This window comes from Balaenoptera ricei, chromosome 2 (assembly GCF_028023285.1).
Source record: "Balaenoptera ricei isolate mBalRic1 chromosome 2, mBalRic1.hap2, whole genome shotgun sequence".
NCBI classification, from domain to species: domain Eukaryota; kingdom Metazoa; phylum Chordata; class Mammalia; order Artiodactyla; family Balaenopteridae; genus Balaenoptera; species Balaenoptera ricei.
The window spans coordinates 55,254,291-55,277,932 of record NC_082640.1 but is presented as its reverse complement, the minus strand read 5'-3'; the positions used below and the strand labels follow the sequence as shown (position 1 = coordinate 55,277,932).

The 23,642-nt window shown below is 55.1% G+C and overlaps 12 non-coding genes across 12 annotated transcripts; all 12 read left to right on the top strand.

Moving 5' to 3' along the window:
• Positions 1-1,819: 1,819 nt before the first annotated feature.
• Positions 1,820-1,911, top strand: LOC132361270 (small nucleolar RNA SNORD116). The gene has a single exon (XR_009501575.1). It is a non-coding gene; the product is annotated as a small nucleolar RNA SNORD116 (small nucleolar RNA).
• A 389-nt stretch (positions 1,912-2,300) lies between these two features.
• On the top strand, positions 2,301-2,392 carry LOC132360962 (small nucleolar RNA SNORD116). The gene has a single exon (XR_009501279.1). It is a non-coding gene; the product is annotated as a small nucleolar RNA SNORD116 (small nucleolar RNA).
• A 2,425-nt stretch (positions 2,393-4,817) lies between these two features.
• On the top strand, positions 4,818-4,909 carry LOC132361548 (small nucleolar RNA SNORD116). Its single transcript, XR_009501829.1, has one exon. It is a non-coding gene; the product is annotated as a small nucleolar RNA SNORD116 (small nucleolar RNA).
• A 2,448-nt stretch (positions 4,910-7,357) lies between these two features.
• Positions 7,358-7,449, top strand: LOC132361269 (small nucleolar RNA SNORD116). Its single transcript, XR_009501574.1, has one exon. It is a non-coding gene; the product is annotated as a small nucleolar RNA SNORD116 (small nucleolar RNA).
• Positions 7,450-7,838: 389 nt separating this feature from the next.
• Positions 7,839-7,930, top strand: LOC132360961 (small nucleolar RNA SNORD116). The gene has a single exon (XR_009501278.1). It is a non-coding gene; the product is annotated as a small nucleolar RNA SNORD116 (small nucleolar RNA).
• Positions 7,931-10,355: 2,425 nt separating this feature from the next.
• On the top strand, positions 10,356-10,447 carry LOC132361547 (small nucleolar RNA SNORD116). The gene has a single exon (XR_009501828.1). It is a non-coding gene; the product is annotated as a small nucleolar RNA SNORD116 (small nucleolar RNA).
• Positions 10,448-12,885: 2,438 nt separating this feature from the next.
• Positions 12,886-12,977, top strand: LOC132361266 (small nucleolar RNA SNORD116). The gene has a single exon (XR_009501572.1). It is a non-coding gene; the product is annotated as a small nucleolar RNA SNORD116 (small nucleolar RNA).
• A 389-nt stretch (positions 12,978-13,366) lies between these two features.
• Positions 13,367-13,457, top strand: LOC132361015 (small nucleolar RNA SNORD116). Its single transcript, XR_009501331.1, has one exon. It is a non-coding gene; the product is annotated as a small nucleolar RNA SNORD116 (small nucleolar RNA).
• Positions 13,458-15,882: 2,425 nt separating this feature from the next.
• On the top strand, positions 15,883-15,974 carry LOC132361664 (small nucleolar RNA SNORD116). Its single transcript, XR_009501937.1, has one exon. It is a non-coding gene; the product is annotated as a small nucleolar RNA SNORD116 (small nucleolar RNA).
• Positions 15,975-18,415: 2,441 nt separating this feature from the next.
• Positions 18,416-18,507, top strand: LOC132361265 (small nucleolar RNA SNORD116). Its single transcript, XR_009501571.1, has one exon. It is a non-coding gene; the product is annotated as a small nucleolar RNA SNORD116 (small nucleolar RNA).
• A 389-nt stretch (positions 18,508-18,896) lies between these two features.
• Positions 18,897-18,988, top strand: LOC132361938 (small nucleolar RNA SNORD116). Its single transcript, XR_009502201.1, has one exon. It is a non-coding gene; the product is annotated as a small nucleolar RNA SNORD116 (small nucleolar RNA).
• Positions 18,989-21,416: 2,428 nt separating this feature from the next.
• LOC132361663 (small nucleolar RNA SNORD116) lies at positions 21,417-21,508 on the top strand. Its single transcript, XR_009501936.1, has one exon. It is a non-coding gene; the product is annotated as a small nucleolar RNA SNORD116 (small nucleolar RNA).
• Positions 21,509-23,642: the final 2,134 nt, after the last annotated feature.

Below are 23,642 nucleotides of genomic sequence, written 5' to 3'. Positions count from 1 at the left end.
AGAGAGTAAGGCAAGGCGAGTGAAAGAGACACGTGAGATGGCTGGCTAAGCCCACAGGTTTACTGGTGGGTGGATAGATCGACGGTGGCCATGGGGTTCCCGGAACACATTTGGGATTCCCTCAGGAGCATCTGGAGGCACGTGTAGGGAGGGAATACGGGAGCACATTTGTGGACTGTCCCGCCTCTTTCCTCTCCCTGGTCGATTTGCTTCATGGCGGGTTCTTGTGCCAGCGAATGGTTGCCTTCATGGCACAGTATGGTGTCTCCTCATGGGGGCCGATTTGGAGGCCTTGGGGTGTTTTGTCCCTGTCTGACCACGTTCCCCCTGTGTTGAAGATGTGAAGGTGTTCCTGAGGACAGCCAGGCATCGTTTCTATACCCGGCCCACATAGCGTTCCCTGAGGATTGGAGCTCTACCCGGAGGTCATTGGGTGCAACCGTGCAGAAACAAGGGAGTTGGCTGCCAAGGAAAGGCTGCAGGTTTAAGGGCAGGAGAGGATGTGTGGTGTGGGTGTCATTTTTCCTGCCACCCGCTGGTGCGTCGAGACTGTGGTAACCGGCGAGCCTGGCCACAGGCTAGACAAGTCATACCGGTTCAAGTGTCTAGGCTGTTGTCTGGGTTCTGTCGTTGCATGGCTGTGGGTAACAAGTTGCTTGTAGAGGACCTGGGCCTCAGGGTTTCCCCAATGTCACGTCACTGATGGGCCCAGAGGGTGAAAGTACCAGACACCACTGCAAGTTACACAATTGCTGCAAGGGTTTGCCCTGCCACGTTGGGCGTCGGAATGATTCTGATGCCATTAGCTTTGTGCGTGGGCCAACTGTTGGTGGCCAGTCTTGGCAGCATGCCAGAAAGTATGGCTGCAGGTGAATCTCCATTGTTCAGTCCAGGAGTTTCTCTGGTGCGTTTTGTCACTGGTCCCTACAAGCAGCTTTTGTTGGAGGTCGTCCCATTTGGCCAAGGGCCGTTCCCTTGTGGAAGATCTCAGGGACCACATTTCCCCTTGAGGGTGAATCCATTGTGTGGAAGCGTATGTGCCAGGAGTGGTTTGCTTCCCCAGAGGGCAGTGGCTTTTACGCTGAGTAATCCCAGTTCCCCTGAGGGTGTCTCAGCAGTTCAGGATGACATCCTTATGCTGTGTCGGCGGGGAGGTGGCTCAGGCAGGAACGTTCAAGGCCCATACCGGGGGGATGATGGACGGCCGTGCTCTTTGTGCTGATGCCCGTGCGCTCTGAAGGCATCTGTGCCACGATGCATTCACGTTTGGCTGTGGACACACAGACATGATGGACTGCAAATGAAATGTTGAGGGGAGATACAGCGCACATCGGTGGGCGGTATCACCCTTTGCCTCTGTGCGCCCGTTCACTTTTCTCAAACATCCCTGTGTTCTGTCACCCTGAGTCATGTGGTGGAGTGCCAGGGAACAAACACCTGCAGCAGCATTGGGCCCTCTGTATAGTCCATGATACCTGGCGAAGTGAGGAGAGTGCGGCAAGGTGAGGCAAGTCAAGGCAAAAGAGTCTCAGAGTGGTTTTGGCGTGAAGTCCTTGAGGCTCCTCGTAGGAACCTTGTGGTGGTGAGTGGAACTTCTTTGCAGAAACCTAGATGTTTGGCCACGGGGACTTGTGCACTGAGACTACACCCTCACCTTCTTGGCTCTTGCAGGGGAACCCCAGATCTGATGCCATGATCCTTAGCTCCATTTGCAGCCCCATGGGTCGCCTCTGGCCACTCCTGACTGCTGACATGATTGAGATCGGTGGCTGCCCCGCGCTGGAGCCTGTGACTTTGAACGTGCAGCCTTTGAGCAGGTGGATTGATGATGACTCCCATAAATGCACTGCTTGGAACTCTGAACAAATGAATGGGTCTCAGGTTTCTCCGCGGTCATGTCACTGACGGGCCTGGGGGCGAAAATACAAGGCGCCAGGGCAAGTAAGCCAGTTGCTGCAAGGGTTTGCCCTGCCAGTTTGGGCATTGGAATATCTCCAATGCCAATAGCTTTCTGTGTGATCCAAGGGCATCGCCTCTGGCTCGACAAGGTTCCTGGTAGAAACCTTGTGGGGGTAAACGGAACTTCTTTGAAGAAACCTAGAAGTTTGGCCACGGGGACTTGTGCCGCGAGACTACACCGTCACATTCTGGGCTCTTCCTGGGGCACCCGAGCTCCGATGCCCTGAGACGTGGGTGCACTTCCTGCCCCGTGGCTCGAGTCTGGCCGCTCCCTACTGCTGAGAGGATTGAGCTTGCTGACAGTCCGCGACTTTGCACGTCCAGCCTTTGAGCAGGAGCGTGGATCAGTGAGGACTCCCATAAATGCATTCCTTGGAAATCTAAACAGAATGAATGAGCAATACCTACCGTCTTCTCATCCTAACTGAGGTCCAGCACGTGGCTCCCAAAGGAAAATTAGGGAGAGGTCCATGTTGCATTTGCTACTGTGGGCGTGCGCAGCAACATTGTTCAAGTGGAGGGTGGCGGGCTTCTCGTGCAGAAAGAGCCATGTGGAAAGGAGCCTGGGATGTCCATCTACGTGGGAAGGCTAAGGACAACTTGACGTCTCTGGGCACCTGAGTCTAGCCAGAACTGCTATCCCCTGCCGCGGTCAGCGTGCGGGTGCGAAAGGAAGCGTGAGCCACTGGTACTCCTCTGGCTTGCCATTGAGATCTACAGGCCACCCTCAAGCTCAGGTCGTTGCCTTGTTCCCGCAAGGAAACAGAAGTCTCTGCGCTCACGGTCAGAGAAAGAGTCCTGGCCAGGCCAGGCGTCTATGTCATGTTCAGCTTGGGAGGTGGGATATAGTTCAGGTTTGCCCTGATGGTCGGGGGAAATCAAATGGGCCACTGTCCCCGGAATTTGGGCGACGCTGATGCCACCTCCTTGGGTTGTGTCCTGCTTGTGTGTTGTGTGTGGAGAGTTTGGAAAATGCCTTAGGCAAATCCAGGGGATATCAAGCTACTTAGGTGAGGGGTGGGTTCGTTTGGATCCTGGTGGAGAGAGCAAGGCAAGGCGAGCGGGAAATACACGGGAGAGTGTTGGCTAAGCCCACAGGCTTACTGTTGGGTGGATAGATCGGTATGGGTGGATATGTCGGTGGACATAGGGTTCCCGGAACTCTTTTGGGATATCTTCAGGAGCATTTGGAGCCCCGTGTAGGGAAGGAATACAGGTGCACATTCGTGGACCATCCCAACCTTTTCCTCTCCTTTCTCAATGTGCTTCACGGCGGGTCCTTGTTCCAGCGAATGGTGCCTTCACGGCACAGTATGGTGTCTTCTCACTGGGACCGATTTGGAGCCGTTGGGATGTTTTGTCCCTGTGTGGCCTCATTGCCCCTATGTTGAGGATGTTAAGGTGTTCCTTAGGACAGCCCAGCGTCATTGCTATACCAGGTCGGCATAGCATTCCCTGAGGTTTGGAGCTCTTCCCGGAGGTCTTTGGGCCCAACCATGCAGAAAGAAGGGAGTCGGCCGCCAAGGCAACGCTACAGGTTTAAGGGCTGGAGTGAATGTGTGCTGCAGGGGTCATTTTGTCCTGCCACCTTCTGGTGCTGCGAGCCTGTGATCTCCAGCATGCATGGCTTCAAGCCAGAGAAGCCATGCCGGTTCAAGGGTCCAGGATGTTGGGTGCGTTCTCTCATTGCACGGCTGTGGGTGACACGTTGGTTCTGGAGGACCTGGGTCTCATGGTTTCTCCAAGGTCTTGTCCTTGAAGGGGAGAATGCGAATGTGCAAGGTGCTACGATAAGTTACCCAGTTGCTGCAAGTGTTTGGCCCGCCATTTTGGGCATTGGAATGGCTCCCTTGCCATTAGCTTTGGTTGCGGTCCTAGGGAAGTTCCTCTGGCTTGGCAGGAGACCAGGAAGTATGCCTGCTGGTGAGTCTCCCTTGATCAGTCCAGGGGTTCTTCAGGTGCCCTTTGTCACGGGTCCCTACGAGCCGCTTTTGATGGAGGTCGTCTTATTCAGCCAAGGGCCCTTCCCTTATGGAAGATCTCTCCCCTTGAGGGCGTGTCCACTGTGTTTAATCATAAGGGCCAAACGCGTGTTTGTTCCCATAGAGGGCACTTGCTCTTAGGCTGAGGGGGCACAGTTGTCCTGAGGGTGTCTCAGGGGATCAGGAAGACATCCTTTTGCTGTGATGGAGGGCAGATTGCTCAGGAGAGGAATTTCAGGGCCCGAGACCAGGGGGTTGTTGGTCGGTGGCACTCTTTGTCCTGATGGCCGCACGCTCTGAAGGCGCCAGTGCCACGATGCTTTCACGTTTGCCTGCGGACACACAGGCAAGATGGACAGTAAATGAAATGTTGAGGAGAGATAGAACACACAATGCTGGGTGGTATCACCCTTTCCCTCGGTGCGCCTGTGCACCCTCCTCAAGCATGCGTGTGTTCTCTCACCCCGAGCCAGGTGGAATGCCAGGGAAGGAATGCCAGCAGCAGCCTGGGGCCATCCGTATAATCCCTGATACCCGTTGAAGTGAGGACGGTGTGGCAAGGCGAGGCCAGCCGAAGGAGTCTCAGAGGGGTGTTGGCGTGCATTCCTTGAGGATCCTGCTTTAACCCTTGTTGCGGTAAGCGACACTTCTTTGCTAAACCTAAAGGTTTGGCGATGGGAACGTGTGCACCGGGGCTACACCCTCACCTTCTGGTCTTTTCTCGGGGAACACGAGCTTTGATGCCCTGAGAACTGGCTGCATTTCCTGACCCGTGGCTCGGCTCTGGCCACTTCCGTACGCTGATATGATTCAGCTCGTTGGCCGTCCCATGGTGGAATCTGCAACTTTGCATGTCCACCATTTGAGCATGTGCTTGGATCGATGATGACTCCCACAAATGCATTCCTTGGAAATCTGAACAAAATGAGTGAGAAATCCCTACCGTCTCCTCGTTGGAACTGAGGTCCAGCACGTGGCTCCCCAAAGGAAAGTAGGGAGAGGTTCACGTTGCATTTGCGGCCGTGGGTGTCTACAGCCACGTTGTTCAAGTTGAGGGTTGTGGTCATCTCCTGGGGAGAAGAGCCATTGGGAAAGGAGCCTGGGATGCCAATCCAGGTGGGAAGGCTTGGGACAGCGTGCCGTCTCTGGGTTCCTTGGTCTAGCCAGGACTGCTGTCCCCTGCCACGGTTCAGCATGCAGGTAGGAGAGGAAGCGTGAGCCATTGCTCGTCCTGCCACCTGCACTTGAGTTCTACAGGCTGCCCCCACCTGCTGGTCATTGCCTTGTGGCCTCAAAGAAACAGAAGTCTGTAGGCTCAGGGTCAGAACAGGATTCCAGGCCTAGGGCAGGCTTCTTTGTCATGTTCTGCTTGGGAGACCAGATGCAGTTTAGGTTTCTCCTGCTGAGGGGAGAAATCAAATGGGCCACTGTTCCTGGGAGTTTGGCCAATCTGATGGCTCCTCCTCGGGTTGTGTCCTGCTTGTGTGTGCTGTGTGAAGGGGCTGGAAAATGCCTTAGTCAAACTTGGTCACGGCAAGCTTCTTTGGTGAGGGGTGGCTCTGGCATCTTGCCGTGACACGTTGGGATCCCGGTGGAGAGAGAGTAAGGCAAGGCGAGTGAAAGAGACACGTGAGATGGCTGGCTAAGCCCACAGGTTTACTGGTGGGTGGATAGATCGACGGTGGCCATGGGGTTCCCGGAACACATTTGGGATTCCCTCAGGAGCATCTGGAGGCACGTGTAGGGAGGGAATACGGGAGCACATTTGTGGACTGTCCCGCCTCTTTCCTCTCCCTGGTCGATTTGCTTCATGGCGGGTTCTTGTGCCAGCAAATGGTTGCCTTCATGGCACAGTATGGTGTCTCCTCATGGGGGCCGATTTGGAGGCCTTGGGGTGTTTTGTCCCTATCTGACCACGTTCCCCCTGTGTTGAAGATGTGAAGGTGTTCCTGAGGACAGCCAGGCATCGTTTCTATACCCGGCCCACATAGCGTTCCCTGAGGATTGGAGCTCTACCCGGAGGTCATTGGGTGCAACCGTGCAGAAACAAGGGAGTTGGCTGCCAAGGAAAGGCTGCAGGTTTAAGGGCAGGAGAGGATGTGTGGTGTGGGTGTCATTTTTCCTGCCACCCGCTGGTGCGTCGAGACTGTGGTAACCGGCGAGCCTGGCCACAGGCTAGACAAGTCATACCAGTTCAAGTGTCTAGGCTGTTGTCTGGGTTCTGTCGTTGCATGGCTGTGGGTAACAAGTTGCTTGTAGAGGACCTGGGCCTCAGGGTTTCCCCAATGTCACGTCACTGATGGGCCCAGAGGGTGAAAGTACCAGACACCACCTCAAGTTACACAATTGCTGCAAGGGTTTGCCCTGCCACGTTGGGCGTCGGAATGATTCTGATGCCATTAGCTTTGTGCGTGGGCCAACTGTTGGTGGCCAGTCTTGGCAGCATGCCAGAAAGTATGGCTGCAGGTGAATCTCCATTGTTCAGTCCAGGAGTTTCTCTGGTGCGTTTTGTCACTGGTCCCTACAAGCAGCTTTTGTTGGAGGTCGTCCCATTTGGCCAAGGGCCGTTCCCTTGTGGAAGATCTCAGGGACCACATTTCCCCTTGAGGGTGAATCCATTGTGTGGAAGCGTATGTGCCAGGAGTGGTTTGCTTCCCCAGAGGGCAGTGGCTTTTACGCTGAGTAATCCCAGTTCCCCTGAGGGTGTCTCAGCAGTTCAGGATGACATCCTTATGCTGTGTCGGCGGGGAGGTGGCTCAGGCAGGAACGTTCAAGGCCCATACCGGGGGGATGATGGACGGCCGTGCTCTTTGTGCTGATGCCCGTGCGCTCTGAAGGCATCTGTGCCACGATGCATTCACGTTTGGCTGTGGACACACAGACATGATGGACTGCAAATGAAATGTTGAGGGGAGATACAGCGCACATCGGTGGGCGGTATCACCCTTTGCCTCTGTGCGCCCGTTCACTTTTCTCAAACATCCCTGTGTTCTGTCACCCTGAGTCATGTGGTGGAGTGCCAGGGAACAAACACCTGCAGCAGCATTGGGCCCTCTGTATAGTCCATGATACCTGGCGAAGTGAGGAGAGTGCGGCAAGGTGAGGCAAGTCAAGGCAAAAGAGTCTCAGAGTGGTTTTGGCGTGAAGTCCTTGAGGCTCCTCGTAGGAACCTTGTGGTGGTGAGTGGAACTTCTTTGCAGAAACCTAGATGTTTGGCCACGGGGACTTGTGCACTGAGACTACACCCTCACCTTCTTGGCTCTTGCAGGGGAACCCCAGATCTGATGCCATGATCCTTAGCTCCATTTGCAGCCCCATGGGTCGCCTCTGGCCACTCCTGACTGCTGACATGATTGAGATCGGTGGCTGCCCCGCGCTGGAGCCTGTGACTTTGAACGTGCAGCCTTTGAGCAGGTGGATTGATGATGACTCCCATAAATGCACTGCTTGGAACTCTGAACAAATGAATGGGTCTCAGGTTTCTCCGCGGTCATGTCACTGACGGGCCTGGGGGCGAAAATACAAGGCGCCAGGGCAAGTAAGCCAGTTGCTGCAAGGGTTTGCCCTGCCAGTTTGGGCATTGGAATATCTCCAATGCCAATAGCTTTCTGTGTGATCCAAGGGCATCGCCTCTGGCTCGACAAGGTTCCTGGTAGAAACCTTGTGGGGGTAAACGGAACTTCTTTGAAGAAACCTAGAAGTTTGGCCACGGGGACTTGTGCCGCGAGACTACACCGTCACATTCTGGGCTCTTCCTGGGGCACCCGAGCTCCGATGCCCTGAGACGTGGGTGCACTTCCTGCCCCGTGGCTCGAGTCTGGCCGCTCCCTACTGCTGAGAGGATTGAGCTTGCTGACAGTCCGCGACTTTGCACGTCCAGCCTTTGAGGAGGAGCGTGGATCAGTGAGGACTCCCATAAATGCATTCCTTGGAAATCTAAACAGAATGAATGAGCAATACCTACCGTCTTCTCATCCTAACTGAGGTCCAGCACGTGGCTCCCAAAGGAAAATTAGGGAGAGGTCCATGTTGCATTTGCTACTGTGGGCGTGCGCAGCAACATTGTTCAAGTGGAGGGTGGCGGGCTTCTCGTGCAGAAAGAGCCATGTGGAAAGGAGCCTGGGATGTCCATCTACGTGGGAAGGCTAAGGACAACTTGACGTCTCTGGGCACCTGAGTCTAGCCAGAACTGCTATCCCCTCCCGCGGTCAGCGTGCGGGTGCGAAAGGAAGCGTGAGCCACTGGTACTCCTCTGGCTTGCCATTGAGATCTACAGGCCACCCTCAAGCTCAGGTCGTTGCCTTGTTCCCGCAAGGAAACAGAAGTCTCTGCGCTCACGGTCAGAGAAAGAGTCCTGGCCAGGCCAGGCGTCTATGTCATGTTCAGCTTGGGAGGTGGGATATAGTTCAGGTTTGCCCTGATGGTCGGGGGAAATCAAATGGGCCACTGTCCCCGGAATTTGGGCGACGCTGATGCCACCTCCTTGGGTTGTGTCCTGCTTGTGTGTTGTGTGTGGAGAGTTTGGAAAATGCCTTAGGCAAATCCAGGGGATATCAAGCTACTTAGGTGAGGGGTGGGTTCGTTTGGATCCTGGTGGAGAGAGCAAGGCAAGGCGAGCGGGAAATACACGGGAGAGTGTTGGCTAAGCCCACAGGCTTACTGTTGGGTGGATAGATCGGTATGGGTGGATATGTCGGTGGACATAGGGTTCCCGGAACTCTTTTGGGATATCTTCAGGAGCATTTGGAGCCCCGTGTAGGGAAGGAATACAGGTGCACATTCGTGGACCATCCCAACCTTTTCCTCTCCTTTCTCAATGTGCTTCACGGCGGGTCCTTGTTCCAGCGAATGGTGCCTTCACGGCACAGTATGGTGTCTTCTCACTGGGACCGATTTGGAGCCGTTGGGATGTTTTGTCCCTGTGTGGCCTCATTGCCCCTATGTTGAGGATGTTAAGGTGTTCCTTAGGACAGCCCAGCGTCATTGCTATACCAGGTCGGCATAGCATTCCCTGAGGTTTGGAGCTCTTCCCGGAGGTCTTTGGGCCCAACCATGCAGAAAGAAGGGAGTCGGCCGCCAAGGCAACGCTACAGGTTTAAGGGCTGGAGTGAATGTGTGCTGCAGGGGTCATTTTGTCCTGCCACCTTCTGGTGCTGCGAGCCTGTGATCTCCAGCATGCATGGCTTCAAGCCAGAGAAGCCATGCCGGTTCAAGGGTCCAGGATGTTGGGTGCGTTCTCTCATTGCACGGCTGTGGGTGACACGTTGGTTCTGGAGGACCTGGGTCTCATGGTTTCTCCAAGGTCTTGTCCTTGAAGGGGAGAATGCGAATGTGCAAGGTGCTACGATAAGTTACCCAGTTGCTGCAAGTGTTTGGCCCGCCATTTTGGGCATTGGAATGGCTCCCTTGCCATTAGCTTTGGTTGCGGTCCTAGGGAAGTTCCTCTGGCTTGGCAGGAGACCAGGAAGTATGCCTGCTGGTGAGTCTCCCTTGATCAGTCCAGGGGTTCTTCAGGTGCCCTTTGTCACGGGTCCCTACGAGCCGCTTTTGATGGAGGTCGTCTTATTCAGCCAAGGGCCCTTCCCTTATGGAAGATCTCTCCCCTTGAGGGCGTGTCCACTGTGTTTAATCATAAGGGCCAAACGCGTGTTTGTTCCCATAGGGGGCACTTGCTCTTAGGCTGAGGGGGCACAGTTGTCCTGAGGGTGTCTCAGGGGATCAGGAAGACATCCTTTTGCTGTGATGGAGGGCAGATTGCTCAGGAGAGGAATTTCAGGGCCCGAGACCAGGGGGCTGTTGGTCGGTGGCACTCTTTGTCCTGATGGCCGCACGCTCTGAAGGCGCCAGTGCCACGATGCTTTCACGTTTGCCTGCGGACACACAGGCAAGATGGACAGTAAATGAAATGTTGAGGAGAGATAGAACACACAATGCTGGGTGGTATCGCCCTTTCCCTCGGTGCGCCTGTGCACCCTCCTCAAGCATGCATGTGTTCTCTCACCCCGAGCCAGGTGGAATGCCAGGGAAGGAATGCCAGCAGCAGCCTGGGGCCATCCGTATAATCCCTGATACCTGTTGAAGTGAGGACGGTGTGGCAAGGCGAGGCCAGCCGAAGGAGTCTCAGAGGGGTGTTGGCGTGCATTCCTTGAGGATCCTGCTTTAACCCTTGTTGCGGTAAGCGACACTTCTTTGCTAAACCTAAAGGTTTGGCGATGGGAACGTGTGCACCGGGGCTACACCCTCACCTTCTGGTCTTTTCTCGGGGAACACGAGCTGTGATGCCCTGAGAACTGGCTGCATTTCCTGACCCGTGGCTCGGCTCTGGCCACTTCCGTATGCTGATATGATTCAGCTCGCTGGCCGTCCCATGGTGGAATCTGCAACTTTGCATGTCCACCGTTTGAGCATGTGCTTGGATCGATGATGACTCCCACAAATGCATTCCTTGGAAATCTGAACAAAATGAGTGAGAAATCCCTACCGTCTCCTCGTTGGAACTGAGGTCCAGCACGTGGCTCCCCAAAGGAAAGTAGGGAGAGGTTCACGTTGCATTTGCGGCCGTGGGTGTCTACAGCCACGTTTTTCAAGTTGAGGGTTGTGGTCATCTCCTGGGGAGAAGAGCCATTGGGAAAGGAGCCTGGGATGCCAATCCAGGTGGGAAGGCTTGGGACAGCGTGCTGTCTCTGGGTTCCTTGGTCTAGCCAGGACTGCTGTCCCCTGCCACGGTTCAGCATGCAGGTAGGAGAGGAAGCGTGAGCCATTGCTCGTCCTGCCACCTGCACTTGAGTTCTACAGGCTGCCCCCACCTGCTGGTCATTGCCTTGTGGCCTCAAAGAAACAGAAGTCTGTAGGCTCAGGGTCAGAACAGGATTCCAGGCCTAGGGCAGGCTTCTTTGTCATGTTCTGCTTGGGAGACCAGATGCAGTTTAGGTTTCTCCTGCTGAGGGGAGAAATCAAATGGGCCACTGTTCCTGGGAGTTTGGCCAATCTGATGGCTCCTCCTCGGGTTGTGTCCTGCTTGTGTGTGCTGTGTGAAGGGGCTGGAAAATGCCTTAGTCAAACTTGGTCACGGCAAGCTTCTTTGGTGAGGGGTGGCTCTGGCATCTTGCCGTGACACGTTGGGATCCCGGTGGAGAGAGAGTAAGGCAAGGCGAGTGAAAGAGACACGTGAGATGGCTGGCTAAGCCCACAGGTTTACTGGTGGGTGGATAGATCGACGGTGGCCATGGGGTTCCCGGAACACATTTGGGATTCCCTCAGGAGCATCTGGAGGCACGTGTAGGGAGGGAATACGGGAGCACATTTGTGGACTGTCCCGCCTCTTTCCTCTCCCTGGTCGATTTGCTTCATGGCGGGTTCTTGTGCCAGCGAATGGTTGCCTTCATGGCACAGTATGGTGTCTCCTCATGGGGGCCGATTTGGAGGCCTTGGGGTGTTTTGTCCCTGTCTGACCACGTTCCCCCTGTGTTGAAGATGTGAAGGTGTTCCTGAGGACAGCCAGGCATCGTTTCTATACCCGGCCCACATAGCGTTCCCTGAGGATTGGAGCTCTACCCGGAGGTCATTGGGTGCAACCGTGCAGAAACAAGGGAGTTGGCTGCCAAGGAAAGGCTGCAGGTTTAAGGGCAGGAGAGGATGTGTGGTGTGGGTGTCATTTTTCCTGCCACCCGCTGGTGCGTCGAGACTGTGGTAACCGGCGAGCCTGGCCACAGGCTAGACAAGTCATACCGGTTCAAGTGTCTAGGCTGTTGTCTGGGTTCTGTCGTTGCATGGCTGTGGGTAACAAGTTGCTTGTAGAGGACCTGGGCCTCAGGGTTTCCCCAATGTCACGCCACTGATGAGGGTGAAAGTACCAGACACCACTGCAAGTTACACAATTGCTGCAAGTGTTTGCCCCGCCACGTTGGGCGTCGGAATGATTCTGATGCCATTAGCTTTGTGCGTGGGCCAAGTGTTGGTGGCCAGTCTTGGCAGCAGGCCAGGAAGTCTGGCTGCAGGTGAATCTCCATTGTTCAGTCCAGGAGTTTCTCTGGTGCGTTTTGTCACTGGTCCCTACAAGCGGCTTTTGTTGGAGGTCGTCCCATTTGGCCAAGGGCCGTTCCCTTGTGGAAGATCTCAGGGACCACATTTCCCCTTGAGGGTGAATCCATTGTGTGGAAGCGTATGCGCCAGGAGTGGTTTGGTTCCCCAGAGGGCAGTGGCTTTTACACTGAGTAATCCCAGTTCCCCTGAGGGTGTCTCAGCAGTTCAGGATGACATCCTTATGCTGTGTCGGCGGGGAGGTGGCTCAGGCAGGAACGTTCAAGGCCCATACCGGGGGGATGATGGACGGCCGTGCTCTTTGTGCTGATGCCCGTGCGCTCTGAAGGCATCTGTGCCACGATGCATTCACGTTTGGCTGTGGACACACAGACATGATGGACTGCAAATGAAATGTTGAGGGGAGATATAGCGCACATCGGTGGGCGGTATCACCCTTTGCCTCTGTGCGCCCGTTCACTTTTCTCAAACATCCCTGTGTTCTGTCACCCTGAGGCATGTGGTGGAGTGCCAGGGAACAAACACCTGCAGCAGCATTGGGCCCTCTGTATAGTCCATGATACCTGGCGAAGTGAGGAGAGTGCGGCAAGGTGAGGCAAGTCAAGGCAAAAGAGTCTCAGCGTGGTTTTGGCGTGAAGTCCTTGAGGCTCCTCGTAGGAACCTTGTGGTGGTGAGTGGAACTTCTTTGCAGAAACCTAGATGTTTGGCCACGGGGACTTGTGCACTGAGACTACACCCTCACCTTGGCTCTTGCAGGGGAACCCCAGATCTGATGCCATGATCCTTAGCTCCATTTGCAGCCCCGTGGGTCGCCTCTGGCCACTCCTGACTGCTGACATGATTGAGATCGGTGGCTGCCCCGCGCTGGAGCCTGTGACTTTGAACGTGCAGCCTTTGAGCAGGTGGATTGATGATGACTCCCATAAATGCACTGCTTGGAACTCTGAACAAATGAATGGGTCTCAGGTTTCTCCGCGGTCATGTCACTGACGGGCCTGGGGGCGAAAATACAAGGCGCCAGGGCAAGTAACCCAGTTGCTGCAAGGGTTTGCCCTGCCAGTTTGGGCATTGGAATATCTCCAATGCCAATAGCTTTCTGTGTGATCCAAGGGCATCGCCTCTGGCTCGACAAGGTTCCTGGTAGAAACCTTGTGGGGGTAAACGGAACTTCTTTGAAGAATCCTAGAAGTTTGGCCACGGGGACTTGTGCCACGAGACTACACCGTCACATTCTGGGCTCTTCCTGGGGCACCCGAGCTCCGATGCCCTGAGACGTGGGTGCACTTCCTGCCCCGTGGCTCGAGTCTGGCCGCTCCCTACTGCTGAGAGGATTGAGCTTGCTGACAGTCCGCGACTTTGCACGTCCAGCCTTTGAGCAGGAGCGTGGATCAGTGAGGACTCCCATAAATGCATTCCTTGGAAATCTAAACAAAATGAATGGCAATATCTACCGTCTTCTCATCCTAACTGAGGTCCAGCACATGGCTCCCAAAGGAAAATTAGGGAGAGGTCCATGTTGCATTTGCTACTGTGGGCGTGCGCAGCAACATTGTTCAAGTGGAGGGTGGCGGGCTTCTCGTGCAGAAAGAGCCATGTGGAAAGGAGCCTGGGATGTCCATCTACGTGGGAAGGCTAAGGACAACTTGACGTCTCTGGGCACCTGAGTCTAGCCAGAACTGCTATCCCCTGCCGCGGTCAGCGTGCGGGTGCGAAAGGAAGCGTGAGCCACTGGTACTCCTCTGGCTTGCCATTGAGATCTACAGGCCACCCTCAAGCTCAGGTCGTTGCCTTGTTCCCGCAAGGAAACAGAAGTCTCTGCACTCAGGGTCAGAGAAGGAGTCCTGGCCAGGCCAGGCGTCTATGTCATGTTCAGCTTGGGAGGTGGGATATAGTTTAGGTTTGCCCTGATGGTCGGGGGAAATCAAATGGGCCACTGTCCCCGGGATTTGGGCAACGGTGATGGTGCCTCCTTGGTTTGTGTCCTGCTTGTGTGTTGTGTGTGGAGAGTTTGGAAAGTGCCTTAGGCAAATCCAGGGGATATCAAGCTACTTAGGTGAGGGGTGGATTCGTTTGGATCCTGGTGGAGAGAGTAAGGCAAGGCGAGCGGGGAATACACGGGAGAGTGTTGGCTAAGCCCACAGGCTTACTGTTGGGTGGATAGATCGGTATGGGTGGATATGTCGGTGGACATAGGGTTCCCGGAACTCTTTTGGGATATCTTCAGGAGCATTTGGAGCCCCGTGTAGGGAAGGAATACAGGTGCACATTCGTGGACCATCCCAACCTTTTCCTCTCCTTTCTCAATGTGCTTCACGGCGGGTCCTTGTTCCAGCGAATGGTGCCTTCACGGCACAGTATGGTGTCTTCTCACTGGGACCGATTTGGAGCCGTTGGGATGTTTTGTCCCTGTGTGGCCTCATTGCCCCTATGTTGAGGATGTTAAGGTGTTCCTTAGGACAGCCCAGCGTCATTGCTATACCACGTCGGCATAGCATTCCCTGAGGTTTGGAGCTCTTCCCGGAGGTCTTTGGGCCCAACCATGCAGAAAGAAGGGAGTCGGCTGCCAAGGCAACGCTACAGGTTTAAGGGCTGGAGTGAATGTGTGTTGCAGGGGTCATTTTGTCCTGCCACCTTCTGGTGCTGTGAGCCTGTGATCTCCAGCATGCGTGGCTTCAAGCCAGAGAAGCCATGCCGGTTCAAGGGTCCAGGATGTTGGGTGCGTTCTCTCATTGCACGGCTGTGGGTGACACGTTGGTTCTGGAGGACCTGGGTCTCATGGTTTCTCCAAGGTCTTGTCCTTGAAGGGAAGAATGCGAATGTGCAAGGTGCTACGATAAGTTACCCAGTTGCTGCAAGTGTTTGGCCCGCCATTTTGGGCATTGGAATGACTCCCTTGCCATTAGCTTTGGTTGCAGTCCTAGGGAAGTTCCTCTGGCTTGGCAGGAGACCGGGAAGTATGCCTGCTGGTGAGTCTCCCTTGATCAGTCCAGGGGTTCTTCAGGTGCCCTTTGTCACGGGTCCCTACGAGCCGCTTTTGATGGAGGTCGTCTTATTCAGCCAAGGGCCCTTCCCTTATGGAAGATCTCTCCCCTTGAGGGCGTGTCCACTGTGTTTAATCATAAGGGCCAAACGCGTGTTTGTTCCCATAGGGGGCACTTGCTCTTAGGCTGAGGGGGCACAGTTGTCCTGAGGGTGTCTCAGGGGATCAGGAAGACATCCTTTTGCTGTGATGGAGGGCAGATTGCTCAGGAGAGGAATTTCAGGGCCCGAGACCAGGGGGCTGTTGGTCGGTGGCACTCTTTGTCCTGATGGCCGCACGCTCTGAAGGCGCCAGTGCCACGATGCTTTCACGTTTGCCTGCGGACACACAGGCAAGATGGACAGTAAATGAAATGTTGAGGAGAGATAGAACACACAATGCTGGGTGGTATCGCCCTTTCCCTCGGTGCGCCTGTGCACCCTCCTCAAGCATGCATGTGTTCTCTCACCCCGAGCCAGGTGGAATGCCAGGGAAGGAATGCCAGCAGCAGCCTGGGGCCATCCGTATAATCCCTGATACCTGTTGAAGTGAGGACGGTGTGGCAAGGCGAGGCCAGCCGAAGGAGTCTCAGAGGGGTGTTGGCGTGCATTCCTTGAGGATCCTGCTTTAACCCTTGTTGCGGTAAGTGACACTTCTTTGCTAAACCTAAAGGTTTGGCGATGGGAACGTGTGCACCGGGGCTACACCCTCACCTTCTGGTCTTTTCTCGGGGAACACGAGCTTTGATGCCCTGAGAACTGGCTGCATTTCCTGACCCGTGGCTCGGCTCTGGCCACTTCCGTACGCTGATAAGATTCAGCTCGCTGGCCGTCCCATGGTGGAATCTGCAACTTTGCATGTCCACCGTTTGAGCATGTGCTTGGATCGATGATGACTCCCACAAATGCATTCCTTGGAAATCTGAACAAAATGAGGGAGAAATCCCTACCGTCTCCTCGTTGGAACTGAGGTCCAGCACGTGGCTCCCCAAAGGAAAGTAGGGAGAGGTTCACGTTGCATTTGCGGCCGTGGGTGTCTACAGCCACGTTGTTCAAGTTGAGGGTTGTGGTCATCTCCTGGGGAGAAGAGCCATTGGGAAAGGAGCCTGGGATGCCAATCCAGGTGGGAAGGCTTGGGACAGCGTGCCGTCTCTGGGTTCCTTGGTCTAGCCAGGACTGCTGTCCCCTGCCACGGTTCAGCATGCAGGTAGGAGAGGAAGCGTGAGCCATTGCTCGTCCTGCCACCTGCACTTGAGTTCTACAGGCTGCCCCCACCTGCTGGTCATTGCCTTGTGGCCTCAAAGAAACAGAGGTCTGTAGGCTCAGGGTCAGAACAGGATTCCAGGCCTAGGGCAGGCTTCTTTGTCATGTTCTGCTTGGGAGACCAGATGCAGTTTAGGTTTCTCCTGCTGAGGGGAGAAATCAAATGGGCCACTGTTCCTGGGAGTTTGGCCAATCTGATGGCTCCTCCTCGGGTTGTGTCCTGCTTGTGTGTGCTGTGTGAAGGGGCTGGAAAATGCCTTAGTCAAACTTGGTCACGGCAAGCTTCTTTGGTGAGGGGTGGCTCTGGCATCTTGCCGTGACACGTTGGGATCCCGGTGGAGAGAGAGTAAGGCAAGGCGAGTGAAAGAGACACGTGAGATGGCTGGCTAAGCCCACAGGTTTACTGGTGGGTGGATAGATCGACGGTGGCCATGGGGTTCCCGGAACACATTTGGGATTCCCTCAGGAGCATCTGGAGGCACGTGTAGGGAGGGAATACGGGAGCACATTTGTGGACTGTCCCGCCTCTTTCCTCTCCCTGGTCGATTTGCTTCATGGCGGGTTCTTGTGCCAGCGAATGGTTGCCTTCATGGCACAGTATGGTGTCTCCTCATGGGGGCCGATTTGGAGGCCTTGGGGTGTTTTGTCCCTGTCTGACCACGTTCCCCCTGTGTTGAAGATGTGAAGGTGTTCCTGAGGACAGCCAGGCATCGATTCTATACCCAGCCCACATAGCGTTCCCTGAGGATTGGAGCTCTACCCGGAGGTCATTGGGTGCAACCGTGCAGAAACAAGGGAGTTGGCTGCCAAGGAAAAGCTGCAGGTTTAAGGGCAGGAGAGGATGTGTGGTGTGGCTGTCATTTTTCCTGCCACCCGCTGGTACATCGAGACTGTGGTAACCGGCGAACCTGGCCACAGGCTACAGAAGTCATACTGGTTCAAGTGTCTAGGCTGTTGTCTGAGTTCTGTCGTTGCATGGCTGTGGGTAACAAGTTGCTTGTAGAGGACCTGGGCCTCAGGGTTTCCCCAATGTCACGCCACTGATGAGGGTGAAAGTACCAGACACCACTGCAAGTTACACAATTGCTGCAAGTGTTTGCCCCGCCACGTTGGGCGTCGGAATGATTCTGATGCCATTAGCTTTGTGCGTGGGCCAAGTGTTGGTGGCCAGTCTTGGCAGCAGGCCAGGAAGTATGGCTGCAGGTGAATCTCCATTGTTCAGTCCAGGAGTTTCTCTGGTGCGTTTTGTCACTGGTCCCTACAAGCGGCTTTTGTTGGAGGTCGTCCCATTTGGCCAAGGGCCGTTCCCTTGTGGAAGATCTCAGGGACCACATTTCCCCTTGAGGGTGAATCCATTGTGTGGAAGCGTATGCGCCAGGAGTGGTTTGGTTCCCCAGAGGGCAGTGGCTTTTACGCTGAGTAATCCCAGTTCCCCTGAGGGTGTCTCAGCAGTTCAGGATGACATCCTTATGCTGTGTCGGCGGGGAGGTGGCTCAGGCAGGAACGTTCAAGGCCCATACCGGGGGGATGATGGACGGCCGTGCTCTTTGTGCTGATGCCCGTGCGCTCTGAAGGCATCTGTGCCACGATGCATTCACGTTTGGCTGTGGACACACAGACATGATGGACTGCAAATGAAATGTTGAGGGGAGATATAGCGCACATCGGTGGGCGGTATCACCCTTTGCCTCTGTGCGCCCGTTCACTTTTCTCAAACATCCCTGTGTTCTGTCACCCTGAGTCATGTGGTGGAGTGCCAGGGAACAAACACCTGCAGCAGCATTGGGCCCTCTGTATAGTCCATGATACCTGGCGAAGTGAGGAGAGTGCGGCAAGGTGAGGCAAGTCAAGGCAAAAGAGTCTCAGAGTGGTTTTGGCGTGAAGTCCTTGAGGCTCCTCGTAGGAACCTTGTGGTGGTGAGTGGAACTTCTTTGCAGAAACCTAGATGTTTGGCCACGGGGACTTGTGCACTGAGACTACACCCTCACCTTCTTGGCTCTTGCAGGGGAACCCCAGATCTGATGCCATGATCCTTAGCTCCATTTGCAGCCCCGTGGGTCGCCTCTGGCCACTCCTGACTGCTGACATGATTGAGATCGGTGGCTGCCCCGCCGTGGAGCCTGTGACTTTAAACGTGCAGCCTTTGAGCAGGTGGATTGATGATGACTCCCATAAATGCACTGCTTGGAACTCTGAACAAATGAATGGGTCTCAGGTTTCTCCGCGGTCATGTCACTGACGGGCCTGGGGGCGAAAATACAAGGCGCCAGGGCAAGTAAGCCAGTTGCTGCAAGGGTTTGCCCTGCCAGTTTGGGCATTGGAATATCTCCAATGCCAATAGCTTTCTGTGTGATCCAAGGGCATCGCCTCTGGCTCGACAAGGTTCCTGGTAGAAACCTTGTGGGGGTAAACGGAACTTCTTTGAAGAAACCTAGAAGTTTGGCCACGGGGACTTGTGCCGCGAGACTACACCGTCACATTCTGGGCTCTTCCTGGGGCACCCGAGCTCCGATGCCCTGCGACGTGGGTGCACTTCCTGCCCCGTGGCTCGAGTCTGGCCGCTCCCTACTGCTGAGAGGATTGAGCTTGCTGACAGTCCGTGACTTTGCACGTCCAGCCTTTGAGCAGGAGCGTGGATCAGTGAGGACTCCCATAAATGCATTCCTTGGAAATCTAAACAAAATGAATGAGCAATACCTACCGTCTTCTCATCCTAACTGAGGTCCAACACGTGGCTCCCAAAGGAAAATTAGGGAGAGGTCCATGTTGCATTTGCTACTGTGGGCGTGCGCAGCAACATTGTTCAAGTGGAGGGTGGCGGGCTTCTCGTGCAGAAAGAGCCATGTGGAAAGGAGCCTGGGATGTCCATCTACGTGGGAAGGCTAAGGACAACTTGACGTCTCTGGGCACCTGAGTCTAGCCAGAACTGCTATCCCCTGCTGCGGTCAGCGTGCAGGTGCGAAAGGAAGCGTGAGCCACTGGTACTCCTCTGGCTTGCCATTGAGATCTACAGGCCACCCTCAAGCTCAGGTCGTTGCCTTGTTCCCGCAAGGAAACAGAAGTCTCTGCACTCAGGGTCAGAGAAGGAGTCCTGGCCAGGCCAGGCGTCTATGTCATGTTCAGCTTGGAAGGTGGGATGTAGTTCAGGTTTGCCCTGATGGTCGGGGGAAATCAAATGGGCCACTGTCCCCGGGATTTGGGTGACGCTGATGGAGCCTCCTTGGGTTGTGTCCTGCTTGTGTGTTGTGTGTGGAGAGTTTGGAAAGTGCCTTAGGCAAATCCAGGGGATATCAAGCTACTTAGGTGAGGGGTGGATTCGTTTGGATCCTGGTGGAGAGAGTAAGGCAAGGCGAGCGGGAAATACACGGGAGAGTGTTGGCTAAGCCCACAGGCTTACTGTTGGGTGGATAGATCGGTATGGGTGGATATGTCGGTGGACATAGGGTTCCCGGAACTCTTTTGGGATATCTTCAGGAGCATTTGGAGCCCCGTGTAGGGAAGGAATACAGGTGCACATTCGTGGACCATCCCAACCTTTTCCTCTCCTTTCTCAATGTGCTTCACGGCGGGTCCTTGTTCCAGCGAATGGTGCCTTCACGGCACAGTATGGTGTCTTCTCACTGGGACCGATTTGGAGCCGTTGGGATGTTTTGTCCCTGTGTGGCCTCATGGCCCCTATGTTGAGGATGTTAAGGTGTTCCTTAGGACAGCCCAGCGTCATTGCTATACCAGGTCGGCATAGCATTCCCTGAGGTTTGGAGCTCTTCCCGGAGGTCTTTGGACCCAACCATGCAGAAAGAAGGGAGTCGGCCGCCAAGGCAACGCTACAGGTTTAAGGGCTGGAGTGAATGTGTGCTGCAGGGGTCATTTTGTCCTGCCACCTTCTGGTGCTGCGAGCCTGTGATCTCCAGCATGCATGGCTTCAAGCCAGAGAAGCCATGCCGGTTCAAGGGTCCAGGATGTTGGGTGCGTTCTCTCATTGCACGGCTGTGGGTGACACGTTGGTTCTGGAGGACCTGGGTCTCATGGTTTCTCCAAGGTCTTGTCCTTGAAGGGGAGAATGCGAATGTGCAAGGTGCTACGATAAGTTACCCAGTTGCTGCAAGTGTTTGGCCCGCCATTTTGGGCATTGGAATGGCTCCCTTGCCATTAGCTTTGGTTGCGGTCCTAGGGAAGTTCCTCTGGCTTGGCAGGAGACCAGGAAGTATGCCTGCTGGTGAGTCTCCCTTGATCAGTCCAGGGGTTCTTCAGGTGCCCTTTGTCACGGGTCCCTACGAGCCGCTATTGATGGAGGTCGTCTTATTCAGCCAAGGGCCCTTCCCTTATGGAAGATCTCTCCCCTTGAGGGCGTGTCCACTGTGTTTAATCATAAGGGCCAAACACGTGTTTGTTCCCATAGGGGGCACTTGCTCTTAGGCTGAGGGGGCACAGTTGTCCTGAGGGTGTCTCAGGGGATCAGGAAGACATCCTTTTGCTGTGATGGAGGGCAGATTGCTCAGGAGAGGAATTTCAGGGCCCGAGACCAGGGGGTTGTTGGTCGGTGGCACTCTTTGTCCTGATGGCCGCATGCTCTGAAGGCGCCAGTGCCACGATGCTTTCACGTTTGCCTGCGGACACACAGGCAAGATGGACAGTAAATGAAATGTTGAGGAGAGATAGAACACACAATGCTGGGTGGTATCGCCCTTTCCCTCGGTGCGCCTGTGCACCCTCCTCAAGCATGCGTGTGTTCTCTCACCCCGAGCCAGGTGGAATGCCAGGGAAGGAATGCCAACAGCAGCCTGGGGCCATCCGTATAATCCCTGATACCCGTTGAAGTGAGGACGGTGTGGCAAGGCCAGGCCAGCCGAAGGAGTCTCAGAGGGGTGTTGGCGTGCATTCCTTGAGGATCCTGCTTTAACCCTTGTTGCGGTAAGCGACACTTCTTTGCTAAACCTAAAGGTTTGGCGATGGGAACGTGTGCACTGGGGCTACACCCTCACCTTCTGGTCTTTTCTCGGGGAACACGAGCTTTGATGCCCTGAGAACTGGCTGCATTTCCTGACCCGTGGCTCGGCTCTGCTGGCCACTTCCGTACGCTGATATGATTCAGCTCGCTGGCCGTCCCATGGTGGAATCTGCAACTTTGCATGTCCACCGTTTGAGCATGTGCTTGGATCGATGATGACTCCCACAAATGCATTCCTTGGAAATCTGAACAAAATGAGGGAGAAATCCCTACCGTCTCCTCGTTGGAACTGAGGTCCAGCACGTGGCTCCCCAAAGGAAAGTAGGGAGAGGTTCACGTTGCATTTGCGGCCGTGGGTGTCTACAGCCACGTTGTTCAAGTTGAGGGTTGTGGTCATCTCCTGGGGAGAAGAGCCATTGGGAAAGGAGCCTGGGATGCCAATCCAGGTGGGAAGGCTTGGGACAGCGTGCCGTCTCTGGGTTCCTTGGTCTAGCCAGGACTGCTGTCCCCTGCCACGGTTCAGCATGCAGGTAGGAGAGGAAGCGTGAGCCATTGCTCGTCCTGCCACCTGCACTTGAGTTCTACAGGCTGCCCCCACCTGCTGGTCATTGCCTTGTGGCCTCAAAGAAACAGAAGTCTGTAGGCTCAGGGTCAGAACAGGATTCCAGGCCTAGGGCAGGCTTCTTTGTCATGTTCTGCTTGGGAGACCAGATGCAGTTTAGGTTTCTCCTGCTGAGGGGAGAAATCAAATGGGCCACTGTTCCTGGGAGTTTGGCCAATCTGATGGCTCCTCCTCGGGTTGTGTCCTGCTTGTGTGTGCTGTGTGAAGGGGCTGGAAAATGCCTTAGTCAAACTTGGTCACGGCAAGCTTCTTTGGTGAGGGGTGGCTCTGGCATCTTGCCGTGACACGTTGGGATCCCGGTGGAGAGAGAGTAAGGCAAGGCGAGTGAAAGAGACACGTGAGATGGCTGGCTAAGCCCACAGGTTTACTGGTGGGTGGATAGATCGACGGTGGCCATGGGGTTCCCGGAACACATTTGGGATTCCCTCAGGAGCATCTGGAGGCACGTGTAGGGAGGGAATACGGGAGCACATTTGTGGACTGTCCCGCCTCTTTCCTCTCCTTGGTCGATTTGCTTCATGGCGGGTTCTTGTGCCAGCGAATGGTTGCCTTCATGGCACAGTATGGTGTCTCCTCATGGGGGCCGATTTGGAGGCCTTGGGGTGTTTTGTCCCTGTCTGACCACGTTCCCCCTGTGTTGAAGATGTGAAGGTGTTCCTGAGGACAGCCAGGCATCGATTCTATACCCAGCCCACATAGCGTTCCCTGAGGATTGGAGCTCTACCCGGAGGTCATTGGGTGCAACCGTGCAGAAACAAGGGAGTTGGCTGCCAAGGAAAAGCTGCAGGTTTAAGGGCAGGAGAGGATGTGTGGTGTGGGTGTCATTTTTCCTGCCACCCGCTGGTGCGTCGAGACTGTGGTAACCGGCGAGCCTGGCCACAGGCTACAGAAGTCATACCGGTTCAAGTGTCTAGGCTGTTGTCTGAGTTCTGTCGTTGCATGGCTGTGGGTAACAAGTTGCTTGTAGAGGACCTGGGCCTCAGGGTTTCCCCAATGTCACGCCACTGATGAGGGTGAAAGTACCAGACACCACTGCAAGTTACACAATTGCTGCAAGTGTTTGCCCCGCCACGTTGGGCGTCGGAATGATTCTGATGCCATTAGCTTTGTGCGTGGGCCAAGTGTTGGTGGCCAGTCTTGGCAGCAGGCCAGGAAGTCTGGCTGCAGGTGAATCTCCATTGTTCAGTCCAGGAGTTTCTCTGGTGCGTTTTGTCACTGGTCCCTACAAGCGGCTTTTGTTGGAGGTCGTCCCATTTGGCCAAGGGCCGTTCCCTTGTGGAAGATCTCAGGGACCACATTTCCCCTTGAGGGTGAATCCATTGTGTGGAAGCGTATGCGCCAGGAGTGGTTTGGTTCCCCAGAGGGCAGTGGCTTTTACGCTGAGTAATCCCAGTTCCCCTGAGGGTGTCTCAGCAGTTCAGGATGACATCCTTATGCTGTGTCGGCAGGGAGGTGGCTCAGGCAGGAACGTTCAAGGCCCATACCGGGGGGATGATGGACGGCCGTGCTCTTTGTGCTGATGCCCGTGCGCTCTGAAGGCATCTGTGCCACGATGCATTCACGTTTGGCTGTGGACACACAGACATGATGGACTGCAAATGAAATGCTGAGGGGAGATATAGCACACATCGGTGGGCGGTATCACCCTTTGCCTCTGTGCGCCCGTTCACTTTTCTCAAACATCCCTGTGTTCTGTCACCCTGAGGCATGTGGTGGAGTGCCAGGGCACAAACACCTGCAGCAGCATTGGGCCCTCTGTATAGTCCATGATACCTGGCGAAGTGAGGAGAGTGTGGCAAGGTGAGGCAAG